Source organism: Nannospalax galili, unplaced genomic scaffold (assembly GCF_000622305.1).
Source record: "Nannospalax galili isolate Female #2095 unplaced genomic scaffold, S.galili_v1.0 scaffold335, whole genome shotgun sequence".
Lineage (NCBI taxonomy): Eukaryota > Metazoa > Chordata > Mammalia > Rodentia > Spalacidae > Nannospalax > Nannospalax galili.
Genome location: NW_008337842.1, coordinates 4,248,734 through 4,260,655, shown reverse-complemented (window position 1 = coordinate 4,260,655; position 11,922 = coordinate 4,248,734). Strand labels below are relative to the sequence as shown.

Sequence of the window (11,922 nt, the reverse complement as noted above, 5' to 3'; positions counted from 1 at the left end):
TTAACCTATTCAATAACATTTTTCTGAGCTAGGGTACATCTCTTTCAAAATTGGCTGTACATTTCTAGGTTTACAGATGAATTATTACAGTTATACCGTATTGTACTCAGTATAAGCCCTATAAGACATAAAATTGAATGTTTTAACCTTTAAAAGAGATCGCCATTTCATTTTAAAATATACTGTTTCTTATAGAAAGACTCATTGTTTTTGCTACTAACACTGAGATGTTGGTGCCTGCATCTCTAATCTGTATGTATCTGATTATTACTAGTTATAATCAGATGCACTCAGATCCTTGGCGCCTGTGTATGTCTATAAAGTCATTGGGTAGATTTCAATGGTAATGTGAACAATTTTTTTTTAAAATGAAACTTAAAAAGCAGTTTCAAAACTCAAGTATTCTGGGGATGGAGAGATGGCTCAGTGGATAAGAACACTGACTTTTGCAGAAGACCTGGGTTCGAATCCCAGCACCCACATGGCAGCTAACAACTGTCCGTAACTCCAGTTCCAAGGGATCCAACAGTCTCTTCTCTCCTCCACAGGTAATGCACGCAGGTACACTTACTTACGTGCAGGCAATACACGCATACACATAAAATAAAAAAATTATAAATGAAACATTAAAAAAAAATCAAGCATCTAACACAATGTAATCCAAAGACACTAATTTGACATTTGCATGCAGAGGAATGATAGTAGAAAAACATTACAAGGTTGTTTTCCGTAATTAAACCATTTTTCTTTCTAGAGTAGAGAAGCGTCTATATACAGTGAAAGCACTGCAGTTCATGACACAGCAGTCTCAATTCTGAACCAGAGTGTTTGCGGCAGTGTCTTCTGGCATTGTGCTGTGAGCAGGCATATGCAGTGCGGAGTGTAGGGTGCAGGCTGAGTGCTTGGAACCGAGGCTGCATGAGATTGTATAACACAGAATGAGTGAGCCATGCTTCTCGTGGCTTTTGGTTTTTTTTTTTTTTTTCTTCTTTGTCTTTTTGAGATAGGGTCTCCCTGCAGCCCCAACTGGCCTGGAACTCACTATGTAGAGCAGGCTGGCCTTAAACTCACAGATATCCACTTGCTTCTGTGACCCAAGTGCTAAGATTAAAGGCATGTGCCACCACACCCGGCTCATCACAGTTTGGTTTTAAATAAACCTTTTGTCATTGTGTTCAGAAACCTTTTACTGTTTTTTTGCTGTCCCTGTGTTCAGTTTTGTGACCCAGATAGACTCACGCTCTGTGGTTTAAGAAGCTTGGATCTAGAATACAGTCCAAAGAGCAGTTCGGACTGTGCTGTGTTCAGGGCACGGCTCACATTGCATGTAGTAACTGCCCTTAGCTCTCTCTTCCTCCATTCTCGTGTGAGATTTTAATCTGTGTCTCTGTGTTAATTCTCACAACACTTTTTTTTTTCTTTTTTTAGAGGGAATGTCCTTCTCCATAGGTAATGAACTCTTGAAAGAGTGCCTCTCAGGTGGCCTCACACAGGATACTTTGTGAAGAGTTGATTTTTCTGTACTCTTGCTGAATTTCTAAATCTTCCTTGTCAGTTTGAAAATAATTATAATGATTACCATTTGCCTACCACAGTCCAGCATGTTACCTGCAGTAGGTTCTTTTTTGTTGCTGGTATTAAACCTAAGGCCTTGCACATGCTAAGCACACGCTGAACCACTGTTCTTCACCTACAACCCCAGCCTTCCATTTTATAGATGAAACTATCAAATCCTAATTTTCCTTGGTCCATAAGTGCAGCAAGCGAGACAAACGATTTAAACCCAAATCTGTCCCTCTCTTTAGTGTCCCTTTTCCCTAGGCTATTTTCTCTAAGTGTCTTTCTGTATAAACACTTGTACAGAAATTAGGTTATGAACTAGGTGATCCAGTCCTACTTTTATGGATTTTTAGGGGTTTGGCCTGGGATTCTCTTTGCTCCTTCCTCAGCTTCCTGAGTGCTGGGATAATCCCAGCTCAGCTGCACTTTTGATTCAATGTACTTTCGCTGAATGATCTTTTCAGAAATGAATGCTAGCGTGTTGAACTGTATCTGAGCCTAAACTCCAGGATCAGACAGATTTTGGTTCACAAATCAACATTGTCACATACTGGACACCTGGGGCGTGCTGTTTTAGTTTCTTTACGTCTCAGTTTTCTTCTCTGTAGGATAGGGTGATAACAGTTCTAACTTTATTGGGTTGTTAAAGATTATGAAACGAAGGGCTTAGCAGAGTGCCTCTGTTGGCAAGGGCAGCAGTGTGTGTAGTGTTTTTGTTTGACCGATTCTCATCCCTCTGACTTCCCACCCCCCTCAATCCCCCAACTCCACAGCGTGCTTTGAAAGGCTCTTGGACCTAGAAGTCATGCACATGTACACGACTCTAGGCAGCCCAGGAAAGACACGGAAGCCCTTGCCTGTCATCTCTGACTGACCTTGAGGTCTCTTGTAAGAAGTGAAGGCTAAGACAGACACAAACTGCCTGGTTATTGAAGGTTTCAGCCAGTCACTCTCTGAGCCTCTCAGCAAAGGATGGAAAACCTGTTGGTGTCAGACATTTTAGGAAACCCCTGGCCCATTTACCTGACCACTAAGTGGAGCAGACTGTACACACTGTGAGGAATATGTGCTTTAGAGGATTTGTCCAGAAAAGTCACTAGAGAAACAGCACCAATAACCACTGAAGAGCCACCCCAGCAACAAGCCATGGTGAACTCACTTCCAGAGGGGCCATATTGTGTTATCTTCAGTGTGTGCCTTGACAAGAAATTCAAGACACCACAGAGGACTTTGTACCCCTTACGAACCAACAACAAAAGCTGTCAGTAGAAATTGTTTCTGAGGCAGTCCAGATGTTAGATATACTTGACAGAAATGCTAAATCAAGTTTAGAAAGTTCGAAGATCTAAAGGAAACTATGTGTCGATGCTCTTTGGCATTTCCTAGACCTACATCTGTGTGAGCAGAGGCCGTTGCCACTCTATGAGATTGTGCTAAACACACTGTGTGCTGTTCTGGCCCTCGCAAACACTGTGTGGAGGCTGTAATCTAGCAAGGCTATTTCTGTAGTTGTCTCTGCAGAGTCCATTTCATTTTCATGAACAGACATACATCCTAGGCATTTACTACAGAGATGCTTTCACAGAAAAGACGAACACACAGCATATGTCCATCAGTACAAAACTGGTATGCAGTTAATCCACATGCAATATTATGTCGTATATAAATCAACTCTAGAAGGGTTTTTAAAAATAAACATCAGGAGGGAGTTTTTTGTTATAAATGTTATTCTTTTAATTATTTTTAAACAATGTAAATGGGTTGTTTACTTAAATGCCTTTAAGAGCCTGGAGAGATGGCTCAGCAGTTAAGAACACTGGCTGTTCCTGTAGAGGAAACACTCGTACACATGGAATAAAATAAAAAGTGAAGCGCACAAATGTCTTTAAGAAAAAGTCATGGAGCAGCCTGAATGTCTTACAATAGGGATTAGTTCACAATGGCATTTTGAATTACATAGGATGTAGCAGTGTTTGTGGAGAATCCATGGTGGCATAGGTAGATGGCTGAGAATGGAAAACAGTGTGTTTAGCCTCTCTGGAGTTCTCAGAACGCGTCGAGAGAAGTTCTAGGAAGGGATGTATGCAGATGTTTAGTATTGGTTTCTCTTGCTCTGATTGTGTGTTTCTCATCATTTCACCTCTCAGTGTATTTTAATCACTTTCCTACACACTTAGAACTTTAACAGTCTGTACCAGCCTTCCCTGTGCCTCACTTTCATTATCCAACAAATAAAGGCAGTAACAGTACCTCTTAGGACTTTTATAAGAATGAAATCAATACATATTTTAATCCTTCAAATTATATATAGAGCAATATACACACGTTTAGAATGGTACCTATCACACACCAAGTGTTACAAGTATGTGCACTCATTCTGTATTATCTAAAAATAGTCTGTATGTGTTGTAGAATTATACTTCATGCCCAGTAGGATGGCTGTTACTGAAACACTGGAAAATAGCAAGTGTTGGCAAGGATGAGGAGAACATGGAATGCTTGTGTTTTGCTGGTAGGAATATTAAAAATGCCTCCCCTGTGGAATATGGTGTTTCAGTTCCTCAAAACTTAAAAATAGATTCAACAATTCTTCTCTTTGGTAGGAGAGTTCAAATTGAAGTAGATACTTAGGTACCAGTGTTTGTAGCAGTGTTATTTGCGGTTGCTAAAAGGTAGCATCAGCTCTGTTCCTGAGTGGATGAATGAATAAACAAAACATGGTATATGCACACAGTGGAGTAGTATTTAGTCATAGAAAGGAATAAAATATAACACATGCAAGAGAGCATACAGTAAGTGTGATGGAATTTGTTGATGATTATATGACATTTTGAATGTATGTAGTGCCACTGAACTGTACGCTTGAAAGTGGTTAAACTAATAGAGTTGAGGCTGTGCATATTTTACTACAATTTTAAAAAATTGGATTAAGAAATCTAAATACAAAAATAATATTTTATCTCATTAAAAATACATTACAAGAATTTTTGGAAAATTTAAAAAGCACATAAGGTAGCTGAGTGTGGTGGCACATAACCTATAATCTCAATACTTGGAATAGACTGAGGCAGGAGGATTGTAAGTTCAAAGCTAGCCTAGGCTACATAGTGAAACTTGTCTCAAGAAGCATATGGTATTTAACAATCACCCTTTATTCACCTACTTTTTATAGTTGCTAACACTACTTGTACTGTTTGGAAAGCATATATTATGGTTACATCTTAAGAAAATATAAATTGCATAAATATATTAAAGTTTCATGTTAAATAAAAAGTTGTGAAATTTCCTGAATCTTTAGACTCTTTTTGATGTCAGGAGATTGGGTAAATTTTCAAGCTGATGCTTGTGGTGAGTTGTCAGGTCTACTTGTGTGAATGCCTAGGGTGGGACCAGTACACCTGACAGAGACATTTCCTGATCTTTGAGAGAAATGGATAAACTGTGCAGTGTGAGTATGCATGGGAACTTGTGACTGTTAAGCCGCTGAAAAATTAAAATGCAAGCATTGCTATGTTACTAAATTTTCATCTGCTGATGGGATAGTACAGAAATGCACCCCAAGGTCAGTAACTTTGGAAGGGAAGTTAAACACAATGTTACACTGAAGGTCAGTCGCTCGCCCTGACAGCCTGTGCTGTTAGTTTTAGGAGGGGATAGTAAATAGAGGAAAAGGAGCTTATAAAGTATTGCTTTAACAGGCATTAAATCAGGAGTATATTTAATTCCCCCAAATCCCCTGATCAGGAACAGCAAACAGTTCAGGTGATGTAGCTGTGGTTGTAGGCACACACGGAATCCTGTGGCTCAACCTGCAGTGGATGGTGCTTATTTGCTGAAAGTGTTTCTCACATTTATTTCTGTGAGAAAACTAGTCTCGCCTTAAAATTTGAATTATATGAAGATTTCAGAGCTAGTATACCTATGTAAAGAAAGGTTACTGGACTTAGATACCCTTCCTCTTCTTCACTTAGTACACTGTGAAGGACTGTCTGGTATTAATTAATGCCTTTGTGAGTACAGTTTTAGGCGGCTTCAGAGTTTTCTGTTATGCAGGCATGTCATGGTGTCTTTACCCCATCCCCTTCCACAGACATTTAGTTGGTCTCCAATTTTCAATTATAACCAACACTAAAGAGATCATTCCAAGAAGTATTTTGCTGTGTATAAATTTGTGCTATTGTTCTTGTTGCTGTGACAAAATACCTCACGAGCAACTTAAGGAATGAAGGGTTTGTTTTTGCTCCTGGTTTGAGGGGAGGCAGTCTTTCATGACCTGGAAGGCGTGCCACCAGTGAGGGGTCCAGTCATGTGTCAGGCGCCAGGAAGCAGGGAGGTGCGCGTGCTGGGGCTCACCTCCCCATTTTATTCAGTGGGGGACCCCAGCTTGTGGATAGTATGGCCCAAATACAGTATGTGTCCTGCAAATGCAGTTGAACTCCTCTGGAACTCTCACGTACACTGACATCTATAAAATCTAGACAGCTGGACAATGGAGATTCACCATCACAGGGTTTTATAATTTTCTTACAATAAGTTCCTGAGACTGCAATTGCCCAGGAAAGCAGATTATATAAATTTCATACTCAAATTATTTCTGTTTTTGTGATGGGTATTGTTTTGTTTGTATTGGTTGGCAAAAGTTCATTAAATATACTATTTAACAAAATATCCCGAAGACGAAAATTCTATTTGTACTTTTACTCAAATGGCTTTCAACCTCAGTTCCAAAAGAAAATGCATTGTCTCAAAATAATGTAAGATATTTTTGCATAGTTTTTCAGTCAATTTACATCAATTTCTTCTAAATTAGAACGTGTTGATTTTAATATTTGAAAGTATCTTTAATATTAAAAAAATGTTTTTTCCTTCTCTGTGACTATTGCAATACAGTGTTTCTCATTCTGTGGGTGGCAGCCATTACTGGTCATGAAGCAAGTTTTTGCCCTGAACTGATCTCCTGTGTCCACCTCTGAGGGCCGAGATGCAGGCATGAGCCATCACACCTGGCTTATGCTGTGCTGGGGATCAAACCTTGGGTCATGTATGTCAGGCAAGCACTCTTCCAACTGACCTACATCCAGTGGCTTCTAACTAGTATCTTAGAAAAATAATAAAGATCAGAACATAGGGAAAACACAATATCTTTTGCAGGAGTGTTACTATGAAATACTTGTCTATTTTACAAAGTACACGTATAAATGAAATTTGTAAATTCACAAGCCATTTGTTCGAGGGTTTAGTGGAGTCTTTCTGCCTAGGCTTGTTTGCCTTTTATCACTCTCTGAGCCGTGTGACATTGGGTTTTAGGTACTTAATTTCTTTATACTTTGCATTTGCATCTGTAAAATGGGAATAATACTCATATCTATCCCATAAGATTGCTATAAAGATCAAATGGATTAGTCTAGATGAGTGTTAAATAAACATTGGCTATTGTTTTAGTGAAGGAATTAATATAGATATATTTATATAGCAAATTAAAATACATTTAAAAAGGAAATTTAAATTTCCCGTAATTACAGTTTTTCCCAATACTGTAGAAGTACCAACATGATCTTCAGTGGTTTAAATATAAATCCTGAAGATTTAGAGGAAAATTTTAATCATCAAGGATCCTAATGTTCCTAGAAATTTAGTATGTAAAATGTTAGTTCGAGATAAGCTAGATTGGGGCCACAAGAAGTAGAGGTTAGCCTAAACCTCCTTCTAGAATAAAGAGGAATAAAATGAGCAGAAGTCTGAAATGTCTTTATGAAGAAGAGTTTGTAATAACATATCTCGGGGGCAGTTATTAATCTCTAAGCCTGAATACAGATGACCCTCTAAATACTGCCCTTAAGTCATACCCACACATAAACACCAGACTCCACATATGGTGACCAAGCCCTTTGTCTCTACACTGTCTGTGCATGTCATCTCATCCATTCTGTGGCCTTGCATCCTTCCTGTATGCTGATAGAGTATTACATTTACATGGTTGGCTCAGACCTCTCCTCTGAGCCCTGAACTTGCAGATCCAGCTACTTTACCTTTCTTCTTGAAAACCTCAAAGAAATTTAAGGCCCATATATTTAATTTTTTTACATTTTATTTACTGATTGTGTGTGGGGTGTATGTGTGTATAATATGTGTGTGAGTATATATGCAGACATGGCACTGCACATCTGTGGAGGTCAGAGGACAACTTGCAGCAGAAGTCAGTTCTCTTTCTACCATGTGATTTCCAGGGACCAGGCTCAGGTCATCAGGCTTGATGGCAAGCGCCCTTACCTGTCGGCTGAACCATCTCACTCTGAAAACTCATGTATTTAAAAAAGCTTTTGATGCTCACTCCCCCTACCAAACTGTCTTTCTTCCATTCTAGTCTTTCCCGTCTCTTTAATGAGCACTGCCCAGCAACTGCAGGCTGGAACCTGAGCATCATTTATCCTCCTGGTCCACCCACCCCACCAGCACCCCCCTCACTTGCATCTCCAGTCGCTCCTCTTGGCTCCATGCTTACATTTACTGTATGGGGCTTGTGAGTCACTGCATACCTGGACCTGTAGACCTGCTTCTGCTCTTGCACCTGGCGGCTTCGATGTCTCAAGACACACATCAGCTATGTCTGTCCCCCGAGTAAAACCGCAAAGCACTTCCCATTGCTCTTAGGATCCAGTCCACCTTCCGTATGGCCTAAAAGGCTCTGTTCCCCACCCACTGCTCTTCCTCTCCTCCACTGCTCGGTGCTCTTCCCACTGTGGCAGTGCTGGCCACTGGCCCCTCTGGCTTTGAGACTTCATACGTACTTTGCCCTCTGTTGGGATGCTTCCTTCTTTCTCCTGCCCCAGAAATGTTTGTTTACCGCTGCTTTGCATCTGTCCTCTGTTTGCATGATGTTCTCTATGTCATATAGGGATATACACAATTATTAGATGGTGGCTATGCCATGGAAGAAATGGCGGGATGCTGGAATACAGAGCAATGGCTTCTGGTAACAAAAGAAATCCTTTGCCCAACCACCCAATCCTGAGCTAGGCTGTTACTCTGAAGCCATCATAAACTTGTGTTGCTTGTAAAGTACCTAGTCTGTGGTGTTCTGCCAAAGGAGCAGGAAAGGCCTGTGAGGTAGTTGATCACTGTCTAGTCCGCCCCACTGCCCGCCTGACTGCCTTTTTGTGGCTTTTATCCCAGTCTGGTAATATAGATCTGCACTCCTGGGTCCTTCTCCCAGTAGACGGTGATAAGGGATAAGGTTGTTTTCCTTTCAGTCCTCACTTCGTAGGAAGCAGTGAGTGAATAAACGAGTTAAAATGGACAGTCCTAAAGTTGGGAAGCAAAACAAATTCATAAACCTTCCTACTGCCGACTTAGGTTAGTAGAGAGCTTTTCAGTCTTGTGTCGTTTCGGTGTGTTGTAGTATTCTGTCACTAGGGGGCAGTTTCACATCTGTGATGAAGATGATCTAGCTAGTTATTTCTAGCCTTTCTACCATACTGTTCTTCCTATGCCTTGTTTATGACGTTTCAAGTTAGGAGATCTCAGTTATGTTTATATGAATATTTATGTTTCTGTTGTGCTTACTACTGTGTTTCTGACTGTGTTAAGTCAGTCTGGAGAAAATTAGATTATCTTTACTCATAATTCCACATTTTCAATATATACTTTCTCTTACAGCTGTCCTATAGGTTTTTGTTAGGGAAGGGGGTTTGGTGTGGAGCGAGCCATTTGTTCTCAACAGTGTAAGTGAACAAAATGACCCTAATATAAGATGACACACATGAAACTTGAAATGTCATAAATGGGAAGGAGCAAGACTACAGGTACCAACTTTCTCAGGGAAATAATTTTGTTGTTGTTTTGAGACAGGGTCTCTCACGTAGCCAAAGCTGGTCTCAAACTTCTATATAGCCAAAGTTGGCCTTTAATTGTCAATTCCTCTGCCACGGACTCCTGAGTGCTGAGGTTACAAGCATATGCCACCATGTCTGGTTTTTTCCGAGAAATAATTTAATGGCAAGAATTTTAGACAGACATTACTCTTGTTACTGCCCAGCCTGATTCCTTGTGGTATATTCAATAAACTTGGGGAATAAAAAAGAACTTCAGGATTTGCTCAAACTCTTAGTGTTGTTATTTCTGTTTTATTAATAACCACGACTTCCTACTTTAATTTTAAAACTTTCATGATTTGAAATCATTCAGATTAGCAATATTCATATTCTTTCAAAAATTACAAGTGTTCTGAGAAAAGGAAATTTGCCAAGAGTTTTGTCTTTTCCAGCCATCAGGCCATGTGAACTCGTTAAGTTTTCCATTTGCTATCACAGCTCAGTGGTGCTGTGTTAACTGGTAAGCAAACACCTGCCACGATTTTCAACGTCCTGTGAACTGCACAGCCTACTGTGTCTGAAGGGCCTGTAGGATTTTGTTGGTTTTGATGCTAATACCTTAAACTGTGCTTGTAATTTAAAATCATTTTAAAACCTTTTCGTCAGTTTCAGTGACGTTTTAGGTGCTAATGCTGAAAGGTGCATCTGAAAATGAGTTACTGTGGAGCAGAGCGGAAGTTAGAAGAGACAGAATGCTCTGAAGAAAAAGCCAAAACTCTATCATGATAGAGTTTGCTGTGAATTTAGGGGGAAGAGCTCCAGTTGTGAACCAGGACACCAATAAGACACAGCAGCACTAAAAAACCCATGTTCATGAGAATTGCATAACCAGGTGAGGGTGGTGGGTAAAACACCACACCAGGGGCCAGAGCTGCTGGACTGATTCTGTGTCCTTCAGTTGGCTTATTGCTTGTGCTAAGGCATAGCGCAGTATTTTTATTTTTTGAAGCATTTTATTTAATATTTTTATTTTGTGTGTATGAGTATATTGCTTGCATGTGTGTAAGAGCACCCATGCCATGCAGTGCCGGTGGAGGCCAAAAGAGGGCATCAGATCCCCTGGAACTGGAGTTATAGACAGTTGTTAGCAGCCATGTGGGTGGTGGGAACTGAATCTGGGTCCTCTGCAAGAGCAGCCAGTGCTCTTAACCACTGAGCCATCTCTCCAGCCCCTATTTTTATTTTCAATTGACAACTCATAATTTGATTTATCAACTCGTATACTATTTATCAACATGTGTATACAGTGTGGAATAGCTAATTCAAGCTAACATATCTTTGTCACTTTTTATGATGAGATATCTGAAATTTAATCATTAGCAACTAAAAATATTTATTGTGTGTATTTGTGTGTGTGTGTGTGTGTGTGTGTGTGTGTGTGTGTGTGTGTGGTGCATTGTGTAGCGGTCAGAGGACAACTTGGTGGAGTTGATTCTCTCCTTCCCTGTACGTGGATTCCAAGTGTCCAGTTCAGGTCAATGGCCATGCATGATAGGTGCCTTTACCTACTGAGCTGTCTCCCTGGCTCTCTGTTAGCAATTTAAAAATAAACATTTTATTAGCTATAATTCTCATGTTTTGTCATAATCTTAAAAATTTATTCCTCCCATTGAACTTAAACTTTGTACTTTTCAAACAGCATCTCACTTCCTCTTCCCCATTTTGTGGTAACTAATACCCTACCCTGTCTTCCAAGGCCTGAAATAGTTGATTATTTGAAAGGTGGGTATAAAAGATGTCCACTTATTTCACAGCAAGAATATATGAGCATTGTAGTTATAACAATACTACCCAGAACATACCTGATCTTATGCGAGGATTATAGATAATGAACTTAAGAATCCATTTCCATACCCAGGTTTTGCATTTTGTTTCATTGCCAGAGTAGCTCTTGAGACTTGTACAGTCTTTTGAGAAGGCATTAGTCATAGAAATGCGCACTCCTGTTTATATATGTGTGTCTGATACCCACACTCACCTCCACACATATGTAAATACATACTTGGCAGGGGTATACCACTCCTATGTAACATCACATATCCTTTATCTAGTCAACTTTTTGCCAAACACTTATTAGAATACTCTCTTCAGCTCTGAGCTTGGCACCTTCAGGCCAGTTGCAGAAATAATTGGCAAAGTCCCTGAGAAGAACCTGAGAAGAGAAGGCTAAAGGAATGAGAGTTCCTGGGGAAAAGAGAGCAGGGGGCCTTGAAGCACAGGGGTGTAGAAGTGGTAGCTCCCCATCTGCAGGCCAGGTGCACAGAGACAGATGCCCTCTACCTTTCAGGAGAGATTGTTGGCACAGGAAAAGCCCTTTCTCTCCATCCCAAGATAACAGTGTGCGTTCTCTTTCTTCTGGGTCCCTTCTGAGTTGGAAGGTTTCAGTTCTGATTCTCTACCTCCTGGGCTGTTCCCTGGGCTTCCCTTCCCAGTAGTTCCTTCCCTCTGGTTTTTGTTGCTGCTGCTGCTGCTGCTGCTGCTGCTGCTGCTG

The 11,922-nt window shown here is 40.3% G+C and overlaps 1 protein-coding gene across 1 annotated transcript in view; it reads left to right on the top strand.

Annotated features, from left to right (window-relative positions):
- Fdx1 (ferredoxin 1) overlaps positions 1–11,922 on the top strand; it is a 57,572-nt gene that overhangs the window by 8,225 nt on the left and 37,425 nt on the right. The gene's annotated exons all lie outside the window — the stretch shown is intronic.